The sequence below is a fragment of the Manacus candei genome, unplaced genomic scaffold (genome assembly GCF_025592945.1).
Source record: "Manacus candei isolate 608988 ecotype Guabito, Panama unplaced genomic scaffold, ASM2559294v1 h1tg000045l, whole genome shotgun sequence".
Taxonomy (NCBI): Eukaryota; Metazoa; Chordata; class Aves; order Passeriformes; family Pipridae; genus Manacus; species Manacus candei.
Window position 1 is genome coordinate 10286271 of NW_026138093.1, and position 24807 is coordinate 10311077.

At 52.4% G+C, this 24807-nt stretch overlaps 2 long non-coding RNA genes across 2 annotated transcripts in view; both read left to right on the forward strand.

The window, feature by feature from the left end:
* Window positions 1–24807, forward strand: part of LOC127474976 (uncharacterized) — a 69063-nt gene that overhangs the window by 4548 nt on the left and 39708 nt on the right. The window lies entirely within an intron of this gene.
* Window positions 4483–14498, forward strand: LOC127474981 (uncharacterized). The gene is made up of 3 exons (XR_007906038.1): window positions 4483–4498; window positions 7923–7960; window positions 14365–14498. It is a non-coding gene; the product is annotated as an uncharacterized LOC127474981 (long non-coding RNA).

A 24807-nucleotide genomic window follows, 5' to 3' on the forward strand; every position in this document is an offset into this window, starting at 1 on the left:
GCTCTATAGAAGCAGAGTACATACTGGAAAGCCGTGGGTATTCTGCCAGCCACGCAACTGAACAGCAAGAGCAAAAGCAGAGACCCAAGAGAAAAGGCAAAAGATTCTGACAGCGGTGGCCAATGAATGGGGCTTATAGCCTGAGAGGGGCTTATTGGGCACCGCTGCGTGTCCAGAATGGGCTAAAACCGCGATTGTTAGATCGCGCACTGAGACAAATTCTTCCTAACTCTAACCCTTACCCATACCCCTAACCCTAAACCTAACCCTAACCCTAACAGTAACCCTGTCTTTTGCTAACCCTAAACCTAACCCTAACCCTAACCCTAACTTTTGCTAACTCTAACTCTAACCCTAAATTTCCTAACCCTAACCCTAACCCTAACCCCAACCCTTTCTGACCCTAACCCTAACTCAAAACCTAACCCTAACCCTAACCCTAACCTTAAACCCTAACCCTAACCCTAACCCTAACCCTAACACTAAACCCTAAACCAAAAGGAAACTTCCTTTGCTATGCCTACTGGGCAGAGTCAGTGCTGATTGGTGTTACAACCCGCCCCAGGAAAAGGGGAGAGGGGGTAACTCAGGTTTTTATTAATAATTCCCTTGGGGTGGATTAAAGTGAAACGACACTAAATAATCGGTGTCTGAAAACATATACTGGCAAGGTTTATTTTAACAATTCTGTATCAACAGGCATGCTAGCAGTTTGGGAGTTGGGCTATCAGTTGGGAGGCATGGCTGAAAATAGAAAACAACAACCCTAATTCCCAGGAAAGAAAGCCTGGAAGCTTTGGCTTTGTGGTGCAGTTGGTGGGCCACACTGGGCACTCCATGGGCAGGCAGCAAGAGTTTTCTGGATCTGGAAGTCAATCTGGGGGCCTCGGAGTGTTTGAGGGGAAGTTGGGAGTGTCCTGTGGGACCAGGATGGGATTTGAGGGCTCCTGGAGGGGTTGGGACGGGTGTATACTGCGGGCATCGTCTAGTATTGATGGGGGTAATCACTGAGCTGACTGTTTCATAATCATCCAAATTTTAACATACAATATGATTATTAGAATAAAAAGCAAAAAGGTAATATCAACAAAACAGTAACAGGGTGAAGCTCTTGGTTGAAGACTGGTTTCTTCTTTTTCTCCAGTGATTTTAATTCTTTTTCATCTGGGTTTTAATCCCATCTTTGGCATTTTGCTGCGAACATTTTGTCCCCATATCCATTGGAAATTGTATTAACTGTTGATGAGAACAAAGTGGAATCCCAAGGTATGTGATATATTGATAGGATTTCACTGGTTGGCTTTTAATTTGTCCAGGTTTATCACCATAATGCTTCTGCTCTTTAACCACTTGAATCAGAATGAATTGAGTTGTTTTCTGGGTCGGGTTCTCTTTTTGAGTCCAAGGTTTTTTAGTGGATTCAGTATCAGGCACAAAGGAAATTGAGGGAGGTAAAGAATAATCTTCCCTTTGTTCATTATCACAGGGATCACTCAGTCTATTTTCATTAATGTGAGGAAAGCTGGGAGACTCTAGAAACATCAGTTGAACTTCAAATTCTCCTTGTTTCTTTCTCTCCTGAGACTTAGAATCAGGGTTCTCTGTGGTTTCCCAAGTCTCAATGCCAGGGTAAGACACTGGTTTATGAAGTTGCCTGACCAAACCAGGAGCCTGTTTTTTTAGCAACAGTTTGCACTCTGGCGCAACAAGACTTTGAAGGTGGTCAACCTCAGTTTGAAGCAGCTCATTTTTAGCAACAAATTTATCCGATTTTTCTCCTGTTTCCCTCTCAAAGGCAAACGATGACTTCAACACCACATTTTCTGATTTCAAAACAGTAGACTCAACATCAGAAATCCATTCATGACTTCCCTGTCAGCACTCCATCCGAATGTCTGTGCTCTCACTTTGACCTGAGAGAAACCTCAGGCAGGTGGAAAAGGGCAGATAAAGAAAAAACAGATGGGTCCAGCAGAAGTGATGCTGCTTCTGTCAAAAGCAGAGCAGAGGCCAAAAGCACTTTAGGAAGTTGCTTACAGAAGCACTTGTGCATTCCAAGTTACAGCTCAGGAGTCTCAGTGACTTGTCCAACATGGGAGCTCCTTTTCCATTTCTCAACCCCCAGATTCCTCAGGAGTAGGAAACTGAAAACACTGACTGAGAAAAGCTCCATTCCTTCCTAATAATTGTGCTTTGTCCTTCCCATTTGACAATGCTCTTGGAAATGTGCTGGTGTGATCTGGATCTGTGAGCAGCCCTGACCTCCCAGAGCACTCATCCAATGGCAGGAAGACCCCAGCTGGCTCCTGCTGGGGTTCTTGCCACCACGACCCAGTATGGGTCAATGGAATGGGGAGCAGGGTGGTGGGACCAGTAAGGACCAGTTAAGGGGGTTGGGGGCACTTCAGCATCTCCATCAAGGTCAGACCAGTACAGAGCAGCATAGACCAGTATAGATCGGTATAGACCAATATGGGTCACTGGAATGGGGAATGGGGCAGTGAGACCGACAAGGACCAGTAAAGGGGTTTGGGGGCACTTCAGCATCTCCATCAAGGTCAGACCATTATAGACCAGTATAGACCAGTGTAGACCAGTATAGACCAGTATAGACCAGTATAGACCAGTAAAAAACCAGTACGGACCAGTATGGTCCAGTATGGACCAGTACAGGTCACTAGAACAGCGAGCAGGGTGGTGGGACTGATAAGGACCAGTTAAGGGGGTTGGGGGCACTTCAGCATCTCCATCAAGGTCAGACCAGTACAGACTGGTACAAACCAGTATGGACCAGTATATACCAGTATAAACCAGGGTAGAGCAGTATAAACCGATATAAACCAGTACGGGTCACTAAAACAGGGAATGGGGTGGTGGGATCAGTAAGGACCAGTTAAGGGGGTTGGGGGCGCTTCATCATCTCCGTCAAGGTCAGACCAGTACAGACCAGTATAAACCAGTATAGACCAGTATGGACTGGTATAGAGCGGTATAGACCAGTATAAACCAGTACAGACCGGTACGGGTCACTGGAATGGGGAATGGGGCAGTGGGACCAGTAAGGACCAGTTAAGGGGGTTGGGGGCACTTCAGCATCTCCATCAAGGTCAGACCAGTACAGACCAGTATAAACCAGGGTAGAACAGTATAAACCAGTATAAACCAGTACGGGTCCCTGGAACGGGGAATGGGGTGGTGGGACCAGTAAGAACCAGTTAAGGGGGTTGGGGGCACTTCAGCATCTCCATCAAGGTCAGGTCAGTATAAACCAGTATAGACCCGTATAGACCAGTATGGGCCAGTATAAACCGGTATAAACCAGTATGGACCAGTACAGGTGACTGGAACGGGGAATGGGGCGGTGGGACCAGTAAGGACCAGTTAAGGGGGTTGGGGGCACTTCAGCATCTCCGTCAACGTCAGACCAGTACAGACCAGTATAGACCAGTATAGATTAGTATAAACCAGTATGGACCAGTATAGACCAATATAAACCAGTACGGGTCACTGGAACACGGAATGGGGTGGTGGGACCAGTAAGGACCAGTTAAGGGGGTTGGGGGCACTTCAGCATCTCCATCAAGGTCAGACCAGTACAGACCAGTATAAACCAGGATGGACCAGTATAAACCAGTATGGACCAGTACGGGTCACTGGAACGCGGAATGGGGTGGTGGGACCAGTAAGGACCAGTTAAGGCAGAACTCAGCTGGGACTTAGTGGTTTGGGGGTGGGCGTGTCCCTTCTTTAGGTGGGCGTGGTCTCTCCCTGGTGGGCGTGTCCCATCCCAAGGTGGCCATAGCCTCTGCAAGTGGGTGTGTCTTTTGCATCCTCTCCCCCTCCCTGAACTGGGAGCTCAACTGGGACTTACTGGGTTTTGGGTGGGCGTGTCCCCTCCCAATGATGGACCCACTTTCAGCCCCTCCCCCCACCTTTAAGGGCCCCCACAAAGCCCCTCCCCCCCCTTCCTGCACCTCCCCAACCCTCAGGGTCCCTCCTGTCCCTCCCCCACCCTCAGGGTCCCTTCCTTCCCCTCCCCCCAGTGAACCTGCTACCCCTCCCCCACTCTCAGGAGCCCTCCCTGCCCCTCCCCCACCTTCAGGGGCCCTCAGGGCCCCTCCTTCACTTTCAGGGTCCCTCCCTGCCCCTCCCCAACCCTCAGGACCCTCCTGCCCCTCCCCCCACCTCGGGGTCCCTCCTGCCCCTCCCCCACCCTCAGGGACCTGCCTTCCCCTCCCCCACCCTCAGGGACGGTCCTGCCCTTCCCCCACCCTCAGGGAACCTCCTGCCCTTCCCCCATGCTCAAGGACCATCCTTCCCCTCCCCCCCCCACTGGGGCTGTTACTGGTCCCTTACTGGTCTGTACTGGGAAGGGAGAGGGGAGGGGCCGCCCCCTCGAGGCCCCTCCCCCCCAGTGACGTCACCGGGTCCCAAAAATAGCCCCGGGGGCCCAAACTGGAGGGGGGACCTGGAGCCGCTCCCAGTGTGACCAGTTCAGGTACTGGGAGGGACTGGGAGGGAACTGGGAGGGACTGGGAGGGACTGGGAGGGGGCAGGGTTCCCCCCCTCCCCCCTCTCCGTGTCCTTGGGGTGACCTTGGGGAGGGAGGGTGATGGGCCGCTCTCAGTGGCTCCCAGTAGCTCCCAGTAACCCCAGTAATGCCTCCGGTATCTCCAGCGACCCCCCCAGTAACTCCAGTGACCCCCCCCCAGTAGCTCCTAGTAGCTCCCAGTAACCCCAGTGTCTATCCCAGTAGCTCCCAGTAACTCCCAGTAATCCTAGTGTCCATCCCAGTAACTCCCAGTAACCCCAGTGTCCACCCCAGTAGCTCCCAGTAACTCCCAGTAAGCCCCCCAGTAGCTCCCAGTAACTCCCAGTAACCCCAGTGACCCCCCCAGTAGCTCCCAGTAACCTCAGTGTCCATCCCAGTAACCCCAGTGACCCCCCCAGTAGCTCCCAGTAACTCCAGTGTCCATCCCAGTAACCCCAGTGACCCCCCCAGTAGCTTCCAGTAGCTCCCAGTAACTCCCAGTGACCCCCCAGTGCCTCCCAGTATGTCCCAGTTTAACCCAGTTCCCCCCCCCGTGGGCCCTGGGCCGGGTGGGGGAGGGGTGGGCTCACATTTCCATGGCAACATCCCTTTCCCTCTGGCCCAGTTTCTCCCAGTTCCTCCCGGTTTAACCCAGTTTTTCCACATTTTTCCCTATTTTTCCACATTTCCCCCCATTTTCCCCATTTTTCCCAGATTTTCCCCCATTTTTCCACATTTTCCTGAATTTTTCCCCATTTCCCCCCCATTTTCCAGATTTTTCCCAATTTTCCTACATTTTCCCAGATTTTTCCCCATTTCCCCCCCATTTTCCCAGATTTTTCCCCATTTTCTCCAGATTTTCCCCCCATTTTCCCCCCATTTTCCCAGATTTTTCCCCATTCTTTTCCCACATTTTTCCCACATTTTCACACATTTTCACACATTTTTCTCCAGATTTTCCCAGATTTTTTTTCCCATTTTTTCCACATTTTCCCCGATTTTTTATCACATTTTTCCCAGATTTGCCCAGATTTCTTCCCCCATTTTCCTGGATTTTTCCCAGAATTTCCCATATTTTCCCCATTTTTCCACAATTTTTTTTATCTTTCCCCATTTTTCCCCATTTCCTGGATTTTCTCCCATTTTTTCCACATTTTCCCAGATTTTTCCTCATTTCTCCCAGATTTTCCCAGATTTTTCCCCATTTTTCCCAGATTTTCCCAAGATTTTTTCCCATTTTTTTAAATCTTTCCCCATTTTTTCCCCATTTTCTGGGATTTTTTCCCATTTTTCTCCATTTCCCCCCATTTTCCCCAGAATTTCCAGCATTTCCCCCCCAGTTTGTCCCCGTTTTCCCAGATTTCTCCCAGATTTTCCCACATTTTTCCCTATTTTTTCCCCATTTTCCCGGATTTTTCCCAGATTTTTCCTCCACTTTTCCCAGAATTTCCCACATTTTCCCAGATTTTTCCCACATTTTTTCCCATTTTTCCCACATTTTCTCAGATTTTTCTCCAGATTTTCTTCCAGATTTTCCCACATTTTCCCACATTTTCCCAGATTTCCCCCCATTTTTCTTGATTTTTCCCGATTTTCCCCATTTTTCCAGATTTTTTCCCATTTTTTCCCATTTTCACACATTTTTCCTCATTTTCCCCCATTTTCATGGATTTCTCCTCATTTCCCCCATTTTCCCACAGTTTTTCCCAATTTTTTCACATTTTCCCAGATTTTTCCCCATTTTCCCCATTTTCCCAAGATTTTTCCCCATTTCGCCCCCATTTTATCGGATTTTTCCCCATTTTCCCACATTTTCCCACATTTTTTCCCACATTTTCCCAGATTTTCTCCCTATTTCCCCAGATTTTTCCTCAGTTTTCCCATTTTTTCCCAGATTTTTTCCCAATTATTTTCCCCATTTTCCCGGATTTCCCCCCTTTTTTCCCCACATTTCCCCGGATTTTTTCCCAATTTACCCCCATTTTCCATGATTTTTCCCACATTTTTTCCACATTTTCCCAGATTTTTCCTCATTTCCCCCCATTTTTCCCAGATTTTTCCCCATTTTTCTCAGATTCTTTTCCCCATATTTCCAGATTTTCCCAGAATATTCCCCAGTTTCCCCCCATTTTTTCCCTATTTTCCCAGATTTTTCCCATTTTTTCCCCTTTCCCCCTCATTTTTTCCACATTTTTCCCAGATTTTCTCCCATTTTCCCCAGAATTTCCCAGGTTTTTTCCCAATTTTTCTCCATTTTCCCAGTTTTTTCCCAATTTTTTCCCCATTTTCCCAGATTTTTTCTCGATTTCCCCCCATTTTCCCCCCATTTTCCCCCCATTTTTCCCACATTTTCCCAGATTTTCACACATTTTTCCCCATTTTCCCCCTTTTTTTCCTCATTTTTCCATATTTTCCCATATTTTTCCCCATTTTCCCCAGAATTTCCCACATTTTCCCCCATTTTTCCCCATTTCCCCGGATTTTTCTCACATTTTTCCCAGAATTTTCCGCAATTTCCCCATTTGCCCACATTTTCCCAGATTTTTCACCATTTTCCTGATTTGCCCCCCATTTTTCCCACATTTTCACAGATTTTTCTCCAGATTTCCCCCACATTTTTCCCCCATTTCCCCACATTTTCTTGGATTTTTGGGTCCCCAGTTTTCCAAATTTCCCAAATTTCCCCAGTGGGAAAAAACTGGGGGGAAAAAACCAGGAATTTTGGGGAAAATGGGGAAAAATAGGGGAAAATAGTGGGAAATTTGGTGAACGCGAATGAAAAATAGGGAAAAATGGGGGAAAATTTGAGAAAAAAGTGGGAAATTTGGGGAAAATTGATAAAAATGGGGAAAAAAGGGGGGAAATTTAGGAAAACTGGGGGAAAATCCAGGAAAATGTGGAAAAACGGGGGAAATTTTGGGGAAAAAGTCAGAAATTTGGGGAAATGGGGGATTTTGATGGGAAATGGAGGGAAAATTGGGAAAAAAGTAAGAAATTTGGGGAAAACGGGTGAAAAATCAGGAAAAATGGGGGATAATTGGGAAAAATTGGGGGAAATTTAGGAAAAAATTGGGAAAAAATGGCGGAAATTGGGGAAAATGGGGTGAATTGAGAAAAAAATGAGGGAATTTGGGTAAAATTGGATGAAAAATTGGGGAAAGTTGGGAAAAATGGGGGGAAATTTGGGGAACATGGGAAAAAATGGGGAAATTTGGGAACAATGGAAGGAATTTGGAAAAAAAAGGGGAAAAATTGAGAAAAATGGGGAAATTTGGGAAAAATGGGGGAAATGGGGGGAAAATTGGGGAAAGAGTGGGAAATTTGGGAGAAATGGATGAAAAATTGGGAAAAATGAGGGGAAACTTGGGAAAAACTTGGGTGTCCCCACCAGGTTCGGCCCCGCCATGGCCCCGATAGCCCCGGGATCAGGTGAGACCCCTACCCCATGCCCTGGCCCCTCCCCCTCCCCGAGGTCACTGCCCTGACCCCCCGAGTCCAGGCTGTGACCCCTCCCCCACCCCGTGGCCCCTCCCACACTTTATGGCCCCTTCCCCATTCTGTGGCCCCTACCCCATTCTGTAGCCCCTACCCCACTCTGTGACCCCTCTCCCACTTCATGGTCCCTCCCCCACTCTCTGTCCCCTCCCCCACTCTATGGCCCCTCATCCACTTTATGGCCCCTCCCCCACTCTCAGACCCTTCCCCTACTTTATGGACCCTCCCCCACTCTGTGGCTCCTCCCCCACTCTGTGACCCCTCCCCCATTCTGTGACCCCTCTCCCACTCTGTGGCCCCTCCCCCACTTTATGGCCTCTCCCCCACTCTGTGACCCCTCCCCCACCGACAGCTTCTCCCTGCAGAGAGAACAGCCAACACACTATTTCACTTCTCACTTTAACAAAGCTCTTTTCTCCTTCAAGCCCCTCAAAGGCGCCAAGGCCACATAGGAGGCCACACACAAACAGTACTCCTCTTCCCACTTGACTACACCTTCTCCCTCACTATTCTACAGGGAACACCAGGAATGTGCTCGCAGAGGCCTCTCCTTTCCCATCAGTAGCTCAGCACAAGGAGTTAAAGGAGCTCAAACCTTAGGCCACAAGAGCTGACAGTGAGGAAACTTTGGGAGCAAACTCATGCTACTAACACGGACCCAGCTGAATCCAGCACACAATCACAGAATCCAAGAGTCCTTCAGCTTGGAAAAGACCTCCAAGCTCACTGAGTCTTGTGCAGCCCCTCCCCGACCGCCTGCAGGGACTGGATGATGCTTTGCACAAGCACCAAAAGGAATGTTGTGAAAGCCATGGCCTGCAGGAGGACACAGAGAAGGGCTTGGTTGGGGCTGGGAAGGAGGGAGCTGGCGCTGGGGAAGCGGGGATGGAGCCTCGGAGATGTGGCGCAGCAAGGACAGGGGCCCAGGCAGCTGGCAGGCGGCAAGGCCTCACCCCCTGCCCCAGCAGCAGCACCGGGCCCTGCCCAAGGCGCTCCTGCCAGGGGCTGGGCCCTGCAGGCAGGAGCAGAACCCACTCCCTGGGGCTGCCTTGCTGCCCTGGCCCTCGTCCGGCCCAGCCTCTCCCTGTGTGCACGCTCCCCACAGCACAGGCTGCACTGGGCAGCATCCCCTGATGGGCCCTGCAGAGCTGCCCCACGGGGACACTTCCCTTTTATGTCACAGGTGCCACAGCCTGTCCCAGCCAGCCCTGCCCATTGTCCCCACCCCGGCTCAGTGACTCACAGTGGCCCCTGGCAACCAAAGAACCAAAGCCCCACACCCCCAGAGTGCAGCCCTACCCATGTGCAAGGGGCCCCCAAAGGGTTCCCTGCACAAAGCAGCCCCTCCAAACCCTTGTCAGATAGAAAACTGGGGGACGTGACCCTTGGATGCTTTTAGTACAGAGATACAAGCTTTTCTTGAATAATGGAGGGGGTCACTTTTTAATTATTAATATTTACAGTTATCCATTTGGGGACAGGATGTCCTACAGGCTAATGTGGTGTCACATTTGGAGTGAAAAGTACTTTTCAAAGAAACCCAGGGTGCATGGGTGATGCAGAGGAAGCTGCCAAGTCACCCAATGTGAAGCTCAACACTGCTTTGCAACAGCACTACCCTTTCACACACATCTTTGGCAAAGACAAAGATGTCAGACTTTAGTTTCTAAATCAGTAACACTTGACAAGACCTCTTTATGAACTGACAGCAAGAGAACTTAGGAGCAGCTTAGGGTTGGCAAGTGTAGGAGCCAAGAAGAGAAGGGCTGATGGGTATGTCATGAACACTGACAGCTGGATGGTCGTGGAGCTGACCAAGGACTGCCAGATACAAAAGACATCACCTGCTGGACTTGGCCCAAACACCAGCCCCCTCCTCTCCCTTCTCAACCACTCAACCACAGCCTGCACGCACCCACACCTGCCAGGGCCAACTGGCTGTTTCTCTTCTCTTTTCTGCCTGGGGGTGAAGGAAGAAGGACAGGGAGGGCATTTGCCTTCGGGCCAGAGGGAAGGGGAAGGAGATCCCCCCAAATCCATCCCTGGCAGGATGGGGGCTGGAGGAGACATTGGGGGACCCCCAAGAATATTTTTGAGAGGAAGAAAGGATGGGGGCACCCACAGGGGGTTGGGGTGTGGGGAGGGACCCAGGAATCTCGTGGTGGGACACTGGGAAGTTCCCAGTAGTTTCTTGGGGGGGTGGACCCACAGTAGTCCAGGGTGGAAAAATGGACGAAGGAATCCGTCGTAAAGGGTTGGTGACACCCAAAAGACTCTAAGAGGGGGTCGGGAGGGGCCCCGGAGTCCTGAAGAGTGTTTGGGGGGCCCCAGGAGGGAGTCTGGGGGTCTGAGGTGATCCCAGGAGATTTTCAAGGGTTAAGGGGATGCACAGGAGATTTGGGGGACGAGGGGGAAAGGCGGAGGGTCCCCAGGAGTCTTGGGTGGGATCTGGGCGGCTCCCGAGAGTCTTGGGGGAGATTCGGAGGGGTCACCAGGAGCCCCCGGACCCCTTGAATTCACCCCACACCACCATGCCCTCGTTGGGGCTGCATGTGAAATCAGCGCGGCGGGGGGAGACCCTGGGGCCGGGATCGATCGGGACCAATCGGGTTCAATCCCAATCCTCCCCTCCCCCGCCATCACCGCCCCGCTCCCGGCAGCCCCCGCGGAAGTTTCAAGGTCCTATTGGGTGACTCACCGGCACAAGGACAGGGGTCCAGCAGAATTTGGCAATGACATCATTCCAGCAGAGCCATCCTATTGACTGCGACCCACGAGGGAGCCCCAAAACCTGTTCATGGCTTGGGGGGGAAGGACAGCCGGTACGGCCAGGAACGGGGGTGCAGAGGGTGTTCAAGTGCCCAGGAAAGGGGCAAAAAACTTTCCCCTCTCCCTCCCAGTGCCCCCTCAGCCCATCCCAGTGTCTCCCCTCTCTCCCAGTGCCCCCTCAGCCCATCCCGGTCTCTCCCCTGCTCTCCCAGTGCCCCCGTCCATCGAGGTCCCAGCCCGACCCTGCCCCCTGCTCTGCTCCGGTCTGGATTTCTCCCCTGTGGGGGCAGCTGAGGTGGCTCCAGGGCGGGCGGGAGCTTTTGGGGCAGTGGGTGGCTCCTGACATGCTGCTGGAACCGCCCCTGTCTGGGCGGGCCCGTCAACCTGGGGCACCTCCTCACCCGAGCCTGGGGGACGGGCCGGCAACTGGGAGGGGCTTTGGGAAGGAATGGGGAGGCTGAGAAGGGGTTGGAGGTCGTGGGGGTAACTGGGAAGGTGTTTGGGGGAGTTTGGGGGTTTGGGAGGGAGGTTGGGGAGATTGGGGCAGCTGTGAGGGGTTTTGGGGAATCGTCGGGGATGTGGGAAGGAACTGGGAGAGAGTTTGGGGGCATACTCAAGGGAAAGGGGGTAACTAGGAGAGGGTTTGAAAGGTCCTGGGAAGGCTGGAGGTAACTGGGAGGGGTTTGGGGGCATCTTGTATGTTTTTGTGGATCTGGGAGGCAGTCTGGGGGCCTCGGAGGGTTTAAGGGGAAGTTGGGAGTGTCCTGTGGGACCGGGATGGGATTTGAGGGTTCCTGGAGGGGCTGGGAGGGCTTTATGCCTTTATACTGCGGGCATTGTCTAGTATTGATGGGGGTAATCCGTGAGTTGACTGTTTCATAATCATCCAAATTTTAACAAGACTTTGAAGGTGGTCAACCTCAGTTTGAAGCAGCTCATTTTTAGCAACAAATTTATCCGATTTTTCTCCTGTTTCCCTCTCAAAGGCTAACGATGACTTCAACACCACATTTTCTGATTTCAAAACAGTAGACTCAACATCAGAAATCCATTCATGACTTCCCTGTCACCACTCCATCTGAATGTCTGTGCACTCACTGTGGCCTGAGAGAAACCTGCCTGTTTGAGGTGCACTGACTGGACAACTTTTCTTTTTGCAGGTGGAAAAGGGCAGATAAAGAAAAAACAGATGGGTCCAGCAGAAGTGATGCTGCTTCTGTCAAAAGCAGAGCAGAGGCCGAAAGCACTTTAGGAAGTTGCTTACAGAAGCACTTGTGCATTCCAAGTTACAACTCAGGAGTCTCAGTGACTTGTCCAACATGGGAGCTCCTTTTCCATTTCTCAACCCCCAGATTCCTCAGGAGTAGGAAACTGGAAACACTGACTGAGAAAAGCTCCATTCCTTCCTAATAATTGTGCTTTGTCCTTCCCATTTGACAGTGCTCTTGGAAATGTGCTGGTGTGATCTGGATCTGGGAGTAGCCCTGACCTCCCACAGCCCTGACCACACATACCTCATCCAACGGCAGGAAGAACCTGCCTGGCTCCTGCTGGGGTTCTCACCACCCACCGACAGCTTCTCCCTGCAGAGGGCTGGGCAACTACCCAGGCAGGATGAGACCTGACCCCAGCAGGCAGCAAAGTCCCTGCCCTGGCACAAAGAACCCCGGAGCACAGGGACCCTGCTCTGCAGGACAGCCCCGGGCATCCCTGGCTGCACCCCCACCTTCCCACCCCGCAGCCATCCCTGGGAGAAGGAGCCCACCTGCGCTGTCCCTCTGACGGTGCTGCAGGGAAGGCCTGCCCTGGAGAACATCCTCCTCTGGCGCAACAGAGAAACTGGGAGAGTCCTGACAGATGTGCAAGGCTGTGGGATGTGGTAGCTTTAGGAGATTCCTCCAGGAACACAAGCGACATTGCCCTGCACCTGTAGACTCACTCTGCAGAGGAGTGTGAAGTTGTGTCCCCAAGTTGTGTCTCAGCTGAACACCTCCCATCTTTCTGCTGCCTTTAACCTCCCTTTGCCTTTCTTCTCTTCTCTCGTGCCTACAGGCAGTGCCCTCGACCCTGCTGGGCTGTGCAGAGGAGCTGCTCCTGGGCAGAGCTGTCTCTCTGCAGTGCTGCCCGCTTGCCAGGATTTCCCTGTGTGCCAGGAGCCCGGCCCAGCTGAGCAGCACAGCAAGAGCCAAAGGCAGCCCTTCCTCTGCCCCTCTGGGTTCCCCACAGGTGTCCCTGGGGCTCCAGGGGAACCTGCTGTGGAACAGACTGAAGGAAACAATGATGTTCCCTCTTCTCACCTCTTCAGTGACACTTCTTTCCAGCAGTGACACTTCTTTCCAGCAGTGACATTTCTCCTCTTAGAAAATTACCAGGGTACGATGATCACCTTTTCTAGTTTAATCATTACACAGGACACCAGGAGGGTGACAGCAAAGGATCTGGTAACTCCCTGGCACAGTGGGGGTTTTCCTGGAGTCACACAGAGAAATGTGTCAGGGCTCTGAGAGGTGTCCAACCCTGAGCTGGACTGATGCACACACGGAGGTGTTCAGAGACACGAGTCCTTCCCTGGCACACACACAGGCAGTTCATTGCAGCAGGGGCAGTGTCTCCCTGGGCTCCTGCTACCAATCCCAGAGCCTGGAGCCACCTCAGCCCTGTAATGCTCCCACCCTGCCCACTCCTACACTTCAGATGAACATTGTGGTTTTCTAGTCACTGGAACGTCCCAGGCCAGCCCCTCCCTGGTCCCCCCATCTCCCTGCCCGGCCCCAGCCCAGCAGAGCAGCACAGTCGTTTCTGGTCCTGTAGCAAGAAAGGGAGGCAATAGAGGACAGGGAGAGTGACTGCATGTCTGGACTGCTCAGGAGATCATCAGCTCAGGCGGCAGCTCCTGCAGCCCCAGGGCCAGACCCGCTTCCCAGTGGCCCAGGCAGCTGCTGCCACGTGGGCACAAGCTCTGCTGCCCAGGAGGGTCCTGTAGTGAAGGGCTTTGCAGATGGCCACGTAGCGGTCATAGGACATGATGGTGAGAAGGGCAAGCTCCTCTGTGATCAAGAAGAAAAGCAAAAAACACCTGTGCAGCTCATCCTGAGTAGGACATGCCCCTGGTGTTCCAGAGGGAATTGGCCATGGCTTTGGGGAGAGTGGTGCAGATGCAGCCCGGGTGTGTGAGGGAGAGGTGGAGCAGGAAGAAGTCCCTGGGGGGTGTGCAGGTGGTGGTGGCAGGCTACGGCGCTGAGGATGAGGCCGTTGCCCAGGAGGGCAGCCAGGGAGATGCCCAGGAAGAAGCAGAAGTGCAAGAGCTGCAGCCAGGAGGAGGAAGTGGGGGATGGAGTTGCTATTGGACATGAGCTTCCTCCGGGCATCAGGAAATGTCCAAGGAGGAAAAGGCAGTGAAAACTTTGGGACAGGTTTCCTAGATCAAACCCATTAATTCCTCTGAGCATCTACCCTCATCCCAAGTATCTGCAGTCACACATATATAGATTCTGGACTGTAGAAGACAGGCTTAGCATGACTTTAAGATGATTTCTTCTCAATTTTTTGATTTATTTTTCTACTGCCAGGTCTGAGAGGGGCATCGTGGAACCAAAGGAACCCTGAGACATTTCAGAATCCCACATGTGTTGGGTCTGTCTGAGCTGGAGTTCATTTTCTCACTGCAGGCGTCACAGGGCTGTGCTTTGCATTGGGAGCTACAAAGGGGTTAATCACACCAGTGCTTTGGCAACTGCTGAGCAGGGCTGGTGCAGCATTGTCGGCTTCGTCCCCTGAATCGGGGGCAAGATCATGGGAGGCGATACAGACAGGTCAGTTGAGCCAAATGGACCAAAGGGACATTGCAGAATATATGGCGTCAGCTCAGTTACAAGAGCTCAGGAAAGGAACAGGAAAGGGGGAAAATCCATTTTTTTACAATACATGCCTTCTGAGCGGCTTCTCTGTGTGGTGAAGCCCTGCTTCCCATGAAGTGGCCAGGTATCGCTGCTGACAGGAAGTAGAGAGAAAATCTTTTTATTTTCCTCTTCACTTATGCATGCGCAAACTTTGGCTTTTGCTTTAGTAAAGTGCCTGATCTCAAGGTAGAAATAATTTTCCATCTTATTCTGTCTCTTCTGTCTGGCTGGGAAGGGCAGCAATAGAGCAGCTTGGTGGGCACCTGGCATCCAGGTAAGGTCAACCCAGTACAACAATGCAGGGTCTCATGGAACCAAAGGACTGCTGGGAGACTGGGGGAACTCACGGAATCAAGTGGCCGTCGTGGCACTGCCCTGCATCATAGAAGCAAATGTTCCCTGGGAAACTACAGAAACCAGGGACTTAAGGGACATCATTGGGATGTGCGGGACATCATGGAATTAAACAAACCGTGGGATATCTTTGGAACTTCATGGAATCAAAGGGATAAAACAAAAGAATTAAACCCCATGACCAGAAACCATTGGATCGAACATTTCTTTAATATGCCAGCTGGGGATTCATGGGGGTACTCTGCCATGCATGAATCAAAGAATCAGTATAAATTTCGGAGTATAAATACAGTGATACTTGAAAGACCCTCCCCTTCACAAGCAGTCCAAAATTCTCTTCTGCTTTTAGGGTCAAATAGCCTCTTGGATTTCATTCGTGGAGCAAGACTGCCATCTAGCGTCCATTTCTTCTGGGAGGGGCAGTCCTTTTCACAGAGTGGTCTTCTCCCTTAGCAGGCCTCGTAGCGTCTCTGATTGATCTATCCGACCCCTAACCCCTAAACTAAATGCTTTAGGACCAGCTAAGACGTGTCTTAGAACTTCCCATTTGCTTAAACTATGTAAGACTTTCTTCTTAACAGAACAATCTCTTATTAAACAAGTTTTCTGAGGCCTGTCAGCTAATTTCTTGAAGATGGGTAAATGATACACTCTCTATTAGTTTCCATGTATCATCTACATTCTCTCTCCTACAACTAATTGTAGTCTTAAAAGAAAAGAAAAGACTGCTACCATGCCAAGAAAGCAAACCCCTTTGTTGATTAGGATTTTTATCTAAGAAAAACTTGTGATTTACGAAGCCATTAAGGATGGAGATCCTCTCTCATTTCAGTGCCATTGTCACAATATGGGGCCTCATGGAACACATGGAACACAGAACACTGCACATTCCCAAGCAATCAAGGGGCCATTGTAACACTCCAGGGCCTCATGGAAGACGGAGGCCCCGCAGAGAGACCTCAAATCAGAGCTTTGGGCAATCCTCAACCAGAGGAAGTTCAACAAGGGGAAGTGCCAGATTCTGTCCCTGTGATGGGGCAAACCCGAATGTCCGGACAGCCTGGGAATGATATTCTGCATAGCAGCGCTGGAAAATGGCCTCTGGGGTCCTGGTGGATGGCCAGTTGGCCAAGAGTCAGTGGTGCTCCGGCGGGGGCTCACTGCTCGGTCATAGGAGGGTTTTCAGACACACGAGTCCTTCGCTTGCACACAGACACAGACAGTTCATGGCAGCAGGGGCAGTATCTCCTGGGGTTCCTGCTGCCACACCAGGAGCCTGGATGCACCTAAGCCCTTGTGGGGTGCCACCTGCTCTGCCACTATCTGAGATGTCCCACCGCCTGAGAGATGGAAACGCGGAGCTCTGTCCAAGAGAAGCACATCCCAGAGCTGCACGCATGGGCTTTGCCAGGATTTAGAACCGTAAATGCAATGTGACACCGAGACACTCTTTGTCCCACATAACTTCAAGGTCTCCCCAGGAGGTTGATGGCAATTGTCTTGCTCAGGGTCATCTCCCCACACCAAGAGCAGGTGTGTGCTCAAGACTTGTCTGTGCAATGCAAACAGATACAGGCTGTCTAGTTCTTCCGGTCTCTCCAAGGAAGGCAAAAGAATCTCTGTGTGCCGGGTGAGAAGCCAGTGCTGGAAGTTGTGGTTCTATTGTGAGTGCCAAGAGGGGATGGCAGGTCTGTGATGAATGCCCTGAGGAGATGACCTGGGTTTTCCAGTGCACATGGCAATAGATCACACCCTGCTTTGGTGGTCATTTATGTCCTACGGAGGTGACAGAGATGGGAAAGAGAATGAAATTTTTGAATGTGCCTCTGAGTGCCCCTCAACCTGCTGCAAATGTGCATATTGCAGTACATCCAGTTCAGGTGTGAGAGGCTGTTCCCTGGTCCTCTGAGCAAGAAGAGCTGGACGAGGGACACAGCAGAACTCGCTTACTGAGACTGCATCTCCATGAATCCCAAAGCAAGTGGGAGAGGTTATGCCACGTCCGAGTTTTCTCAGGGGAAGGTGTTTCTCCCATGCACTGCCTCCCCGTGGCACTGGTGCCACAGCCCCCGACAAAAACCACAAGTGGTCTTTGCCCCTAGCAAAAGTGCTCCTACTACTAGCAGGGATGTTCCTCAGGAAAGGCCAGGAGAGGTTGAGTCCGGAGGGCACTGAGTCCGGAGGGATGTTCTGCCTCTCGTGCCCCTCGACCATTCTCGCAAGCGCTTGCCCTGGAGGACAATTCAGAAGTCTCCACGTGCCAAAAGAGAGATGTGAGGGAAGAGACGATGGCGGTGTAAGAAGCACATGGCCTGTCAATCTGAAGATCCTCGATACCAAACACCACCCCTGCCACCCAGCCCGGCCCCACCGGTTCTACGGCGCAGAACACGGATCGCCGCCGCGCTGCCGCCGCTGTCGCCTAGCCTCCGCCTCCAGCCAGCACCCGAGGAGAGCCCGAGAGGCGCCGGCCCCTGTCCCAGCCCCGGGGCGGATTTGTTGGAGGAGGACAGGGGAGGAGGGAGAGGAAGTCAGAGGAGGTGCAGAGGAGGCGGCCCACCAGGAGCAGAGAGTAGGGATTGGCGGGGGCAGTGGGGCGCCGGGAAGCGGATCGGCGGCTACGGCGCTGACGGAGAGTGGGGCTGGAGGCGCTGGCCGCGGTTTTGATCTGTGCGCAGGGCTGGCGGCCGGAGACGTAGGGGCCGGGGCAGTCCCCTGGGGTGGACGTGCATATTCCTCGAGGCTGCCCTCCTGTCTGGTAGGTTCTTCACAAAGCTCTTCTCCCGAACTATCTTCCCAGCCCTCCTTCCCTCTGGTCCATAAAGTATTCCCTGGGAAAATTCATCGCTTTTTTCTTTGTCGAACCGTTATTCTTTCCTTGCTTTACTCTCTGTCCTTCAGTGAATTCGTGCTGTCCGTCCTTCTCCTTTCCTACTTTTGTTCCTCTCTTCGCTTGGCTTAATCCCGCAGCTTTCCATTCTTCAGTGACTTCACCAATCCACTTCTCTTTTCCGCTCACCTCTCTCCAGCAAATATTAATGGACATTTCAACTACTACACACCTTTATATCCTCTTAAAATTCTTCTCCGTATTGGCTTGACTGCTGCTGTGCCCTTTGTTTTGGGAAAAAACATCCAGTGCAAAAACACTTCCGACGTCTTTTCTTCATCTCCCTGCCAGTGTCTGCAGGTAGAGCCCAGGTGCAGCAGGACCCATTGGTAGAGACCAGCGAGAGCAGTGAAATCACCAAGTGCTCACACGGCAACATACAAAACGGTGAGTTTATGCATTCCTACCGGCAGCTGCCGCGTCACAGCCCGGAGTTCCTCACTGCTAAATGGTCCAGAGGGCTGCTAAATGGTCCAGAGAGTTGCGGGCGCCAACGGGGCGGCTGTGGGTGACGGGTGATGGTCTTTCCACCGTCCTCTGGCTCTCCGGGCACCGTCATGGAGACGAGTTGGGTATTTGCGTTTCTATTAAAACAGGGTTTTCAGCCATACAAAGAGAACAGGCTTGAGGACCTGGGTGCCAAGTGACGTAAAAAGCACAGCGCAGCGCAAGAGGTACCAGCGCTAGAACACTTAATTTACCCCAGGCCTATCAAATCCTCATCTCACTAAACTTAAGAATGCGTCAGATTCTGCTTCCAGGCTGCCTCTGGTACGACCTCCAGTTTTCTCCAGGCTGCCCAAATAGTTAGAACTCTCTGTTTTCAGGACAAGCATACATATTTCAGGTGTTCCCTAGTCTTCTGAGTAGGAGAAGTGACACAACTGGGATCTCATCACGGAGACTGTATCTCCATTGGTCCGAAGCGGGTGGGAGATGCCATACCGTGATTTCTCATGGGCAGGTGCTTCACCCATGCACTACTTTGGCGTAGAACTGGTGCCACAGCCCAAGTCTAAAACTAAGGTGCTATTTGTCTCCAGCAGAAATGCCCCTGCTGGCAGCTCCGCTCCCCACAGACGTCGATCAGTCTCCCGGTGTATCGCAGCCCCCGTAAGCCATGGCCCACTGCAAACAGAGAGATTTGAATATGTTGCCAGCCGGGGAAAACTGGAAGTAGTGCCAGAGGCAGCCTGCATTTTGAAAGGGATGCATTAATAAAGTTAGTGAGATGAGAGTTTGATGGACCTGGAGCAGCTTTGGAATGATCTCCTGATTTTCTTTAGAAAAGGAGAAATGTGTGACTGCAGAGGGAGCCGAGATATCTTTTGGTGGCAGCATGTGGAGGAGAGGACAGACGGAGAGGGATAGCGAAGTTGAAGTGGCGAGCAGAGAGGGAGAAGGAGGCCTGAGCTTTCTCTTCTTTCCCTCTTTATTTCTTTAGAGAAGTAAGATCGCCTGGAGTGAACACATGAAGGACAGCAAGTACATGATCTGCAGCGATGTTTCTCTATTCAGTTGTATTCTCCCACGGGGCCTGAAAAGGCGGTTGACTATTTCCTGGGAGGAAAAAGAATGCATCTATTAAAAGCTGGGATATAGAGAGGAGGTGTACCAGGCAGAAAGTGACGGCGAGGTAGCCAAAATTCATGCTGAGACGAACCTGCCTGTTTGCCGAGAGTGTCAGAAATCTCCACCCTGTGCCGAGAGAAGAGAGCTGCCAGAAACGAATCTCTTAGAGGGGGAGCAAAGGAAGCAGGAGGGCCGAGAAATGAACTGTACTTTCAGTACCTCAAATACTCTCTTTGGGTTTCTCCCTCCCCAAGCAACAGCCCGTGTGGCTCCTCCAGCCGATGGCATTCTGAGCATTGCCTGGCTCTGGGGTCTCACTCATGGGCAGAGATTGTTCCTTGTCAGCTCGCAGTGCAGTCCTCCCCTCCCCAGTTGCAATCGCCTGCTTTGCTGCACACTCACTGATGTGCTTTTGGGAGCTCCGGGCTTCTACCGTTCTGCACCTTTCACATCTTCCCGTGCTGTCCTCAGCTCTCTGGGCTGCTTGCAGCTTCCTCGGGGAACACGTGTCTCCTCCGCTTCTGTGGCTCTTCCCCTGTCCTTCTTCATCTGCCTGGGAAGAATGCCTCTCTCCCAGCTCCCCGGGAAAGGGAGATGAGCCCTGCTGGGCAGCAGCCCAGTGTCTCTAGATTTACCTTTCTCTTCTGCGAAAACGCAAAGTCTGAGAGGAACGTGGCTCCAGCAGGACTGCTGGATATCCCAGCTCCAGCGATGGCAAGGAGAGCATATGCCCTAGGGAATGTACTGAGGGATGAGCAGGGAAGAGGATGAAGACCCTGACGCACATACAGGGAGCACATGGGGCAACTGCCAGAGTGTTGCTTGCGAGTGGTGGGGCTAGGAGAGCCCTGGCCCACCCAGGGCAGTTGAAGGTCTGGAGGCTTGGCAGATGGAGACCCTTACACCCAACCCCTTCCCTAAACCAAGTCCAGAGGGATCCCAGGCACCCATCACACCACAGGAAACAGAGGTTTTCACATGCTTCCCAGGTGGAAGAGCATTATCGAGTTCACCCTCCTTATACCTGCGTGCTCCTGAAAATTTTCTACCATCTTAAGTATCAGAGGAGAGATAAGTATCAGAGGAGAGATAGCACATTTAGAGGAAGCTGAGAATTCTGCATTTTTACTGAGAGGCTAAGGAAGGATGGTCCTGCAACCATCCTTCCTGAGGCCAGGGTCACATGGCTGGAGGTCTCTCCTTTCTTACTGCTTTGCTTTCCTCTCTCACCACCTCTAACGCTTGGTCTGGCTTGGTTGCACCTCGCTCCTTCGCACTGTCTGCTTTCACAGCTTCTTCAGAACACGTCCGGAGATGTAGTGTTCAGATCCTTGACGAGTGACACTCCAAATCTTGCGGACCCTTACTCTCTGTCTTTTCCACACTCCAGGTAAGGCAAGAACCCCTCCTCCTATCCAAAGAGAAAGATCTTCATGAACCACAGAATCGCGGTTCCTACCTGGAGTGGATCAGAGTAACCAGGAGACGATGCCTCAAGAGAAGCTTGGGACACACGTGGCAACTGACTGCAGGATGCCCAGATTTGCGCTGCCCTGTGCTGTATAAATCACTTTGCACTCAGGCATTCTGTCGCAAGCCTGCGCTCTGTGTAGGAATGAAAAGCCATGTTTTCATAGGGGTGCTAATTTGCTCTGCCATAGAACCAATTAACCGAGTTTTGTTTCTCAGAGAATCAACTGAAATCTCTGAAGACCGTCTCCCGTCACCAACAGCCACCCCGTTGGCGCCCGCAGCTCTCTGGACCATTTAGCAGCGCGTACGAGGAGTTCGGGGTTGTGACCCGGGAGCTGCCGGTAGGAATGGATACGGTCTCCGGTCGCCAGCGCTGCGTACAGATCAAAACCGCGACCAGCGCCGCCAGACCCGCTCCCCGACAGCGCCGCAGAAGCCCATCCGCTTCCCGGCGCCCCGCTGCCCCCGCCTGCCCCGACTCTCTGCTCCTGGTGGGCCGCCGACTCTCTGCTCCTGGTGGGCCGCCTCCTCTCGGCCTCCTCTGCCTTCTTCTCCCTCCTCCCCTGTCCTCCTCCGACAAATCCGCCCCGGGGTTGGGACAGGGGCCGGCGCCTCTCGGGCTCTCCTCGGGTGCTGGTTGGAGGCGGAGGCCAGGCGACAGCGGCGGCAGCGCGGCGGCGGTCCGTGCTCTGCACCGTAGAACCGGCGAGGCCGGGCTGGGCTTGCGAGAATGGTCGACCAGCCAGGAGAAGATTTTGCGATTTCGCAGAAGAGAAAGGTAAATCTAGAGACACTGGGCTGCTGCCCAGCAGGGCTCATCTCCCTTTCCCGGGGAGCTGGGAGAGAGGCATTCTTCCCAGGCAGATGAAGAAGGACAGGGGAAAAACCACAGAAGCGGAGGAGACACGTGTTCCCCGAGGAAGCTGCAAGCAGCCCAGAGAGCTGAGGACAGCACGGGAAGATGTGAAAGGTGCAGAACGGTAGAAGCCCGGAGCTCCCAAAAGCACATCAGTGAGTGTGCAGCAAAGCAGGCGATTGCAACTGGGGAGGGGAGGACTGCACTGCGAGCTGACAAGGAACAATCTCTGCCCATGAGTGAGACCCCAGAGCCAGGCAATGCTCAGAATGCCATCGGCTGGAGGAGCCAGACGGGCTGTTGCTTGGGGAGGGAGAAACCCAAAGAGAGCATTTGAGGTACTGAAAGTACAGTTCATTTCTCGGCCCTCCTGCTTCCTTTGCTCCCCCTCTAAGAGATTCGTTTCTGGCAGCTCTCTTCTCTCGGCACAGGGTGGAGATTTCTGACACTCTCGGCAAACAGGCAGGTTCGTCTCAGCATGAATTTTGGCTACCTCGCCGTCACTTTCTGCCTGGTACACCTCCTCTCTATATCCCAGCTTTTAATAGATGCATTCTTTTTCCTCCCAGGAAATAGTCAATTGCCTTTTCAGGCCCCGTGGGGGAATGCAACTGCATAGAGAAACATCGCTGCAGATCATGTATTGCTGTCCTTCATGTGTTCACTCCAGGCGATCTTACTTCTCTAAAGAAATAAAGAGGGAAAGAAGAGAAAGCTCGGGCCTCCTTCTCTCTCTCTGCTCGCCACTTCAACTTCGCTATCCCTCTCCGTCTGTCCTCTCCTCCACATGCTGCCACCAAAAGATATCCCTGCTCCCTCTGCAGTCACACATTTCTCCTTTTCTAAAGAAAATCAGGAGATCATTCCAAAGCTGCTCCATGTCTATCAAACTCTCATCTCACTAACTTTATTAATGCATCCCTTTCAACATGCAGGCTGCCTCTGGCACTACTTCCAGTTTTCCCCGGCTGGCAACATATTCAAATCTCTCTGTTTGCAGTGGGCCATGGCTTACGTGGGTTGCGATACACCGGGAGAGCGATCGACGTCTGTGGGGAGCCGAGCTGTCAGCAGGGGCATTACTGCTGGAGACAAATAGCACCTTAGTTTTAGACTTGGGCTGTGGCACCAGTTCTACGCCGAAGCAGTGCATGGGTGAAGCACCTGCCCATGAGAAATCACGGTATGGCATCTCCCACCCGCTTCGGACCAATGGAGATACAGTCTCCGTGATGAGATCCCAGTTGTGTCACTTCTCCTACTCAGAAGACTAGGGAACACCTGAAATATGTATGTTTGTCCTGAAAACAGAGAGCTCTAACTATTTGGGCAGCCTGGAGAAAACTGGAGGTCGTACCAGAGGCAGCCTGGAAGCAGAATCTGACGCATTCTTAAGTTTAGTGAGATGAGGATTTGATAGGCCTGGGGTAAATTAAGTGTTCTAGCGCTGGTGCCTCTTGCGCTGCGCTGTGCTTTTTACGTCACTTGGCACCCAGGTCCTCAAGCCTGTTCTCTTTGTATGGCTGAAAACCTTGTTTTAATAGAAACGCTAATACCCAACTCGTCTCCATGACGGTACCCGGAGAGCCAGAGGACGGTGGAAAGACCATCACCCGTCACCCACAGCCGCCCCGTTGGCGCCCGCAACTCTCTGGAACATTTAACAACTCTCTGGACCATTTAGCAGTGAGGAACTCCGGGCTGTGACGCGGCAGCTGCCGGTAGGAATGCATAAACTCACCGTTTCGTATGTTGCCGTGTTAGCACTTGGTGATTTCACTGCTCTCGCTGGTCTCTACCAATGGGTCCTGCTGCACCTGGGCTCTACCTGCAGACACTGGCAGGAGGATGAAGAAAAGCCGTCGGAAGTGTTTTTGCACTGGATGTTTTTTCCCAAAACAAAGGGCACAGCAGCAGTCAAGCCAATACGGAGAAGAATTTTAAGAGGATATAAAGGTGTGTAGTAGTTGAAATGTCCATTAATATTTGCTGGAGAGAGGTGAGCGGAAAAGAGAAGTGGATTGGTGAAGTCACTGAAGAATGGAAAGCTGCGGGATTAAGCCAAGCGAAGAGAGGAACAAAAGTAGGAAAGGAGAAGGACGGACTGCACGAATTCACTGAAGGACATAGAGTAAAGCAAGGAAAGAATAACGGTTCGACAAAGAAAAAAGCGATGAGTGTTCCCAGGGAATACTTTATGGACCAAAGGAAAGGAGGGCTGGGAAGATAGTTCGGGAGAAGAGCTTTGTGAAGAACCTACCAGACAGGAGGGCAGCCTCGAGGAATATGCACGTCCACCCCAGGGGACTGCCCCGGCCCCTACGGTCTCCGGCCGCCAGCCCTGCGCACAGATCAAAAGCGCGGGCAGTGCCACCAGCCCCACTCTCCGTCAGCGCCGCAGCCGCCGATCGGGTTCCCGGCGCCCCGCTGCCCCCACCATCCCCGACTCTCTGCTCCTGGCGGGTCGCCTCCTCTGCACCTCCTCTGCCTTCCTCTCCCTCCTCCCCTGTCCTCCTCCAACAAATCCACTCCGGGGCTGGGACAGGGGCCGGCGCCTCTCGGGCTCTCCTCGGGTGCTGGTTGGAGGCGGAGGCTAGGCGACAGCGGCGGCAGCGCGGCGGCTGTCCGTGCTCTGCACCGTAGAACCGGTGGGGCCGGGCTGGGTGGCAGGGGTGGTGTTTGGTATCGAGGATCTTCAGATTAACAGGCCATGTGCTTCTTACACCGCCATCGTCTCTTCCCTCACATCTCTCTTTTGCCACGTGGAGACTTCTGAATTTTCCTCCGGGGTAAGCGCTTCCGAGAATTGTCGAGGGGCACGAGAGGCAGAACATCCCTCCGGGCTCAGTGCCCTCCGGACTCAACCTCTCCTGGCCTTTCCCGAGGAACATCCCTGTTAGCAGTAGGAGCACTTTTGCTAGAGAGAAAGACCACTTGTGGTTTTTTCAGAGGCTGTGGCACCAGTGCC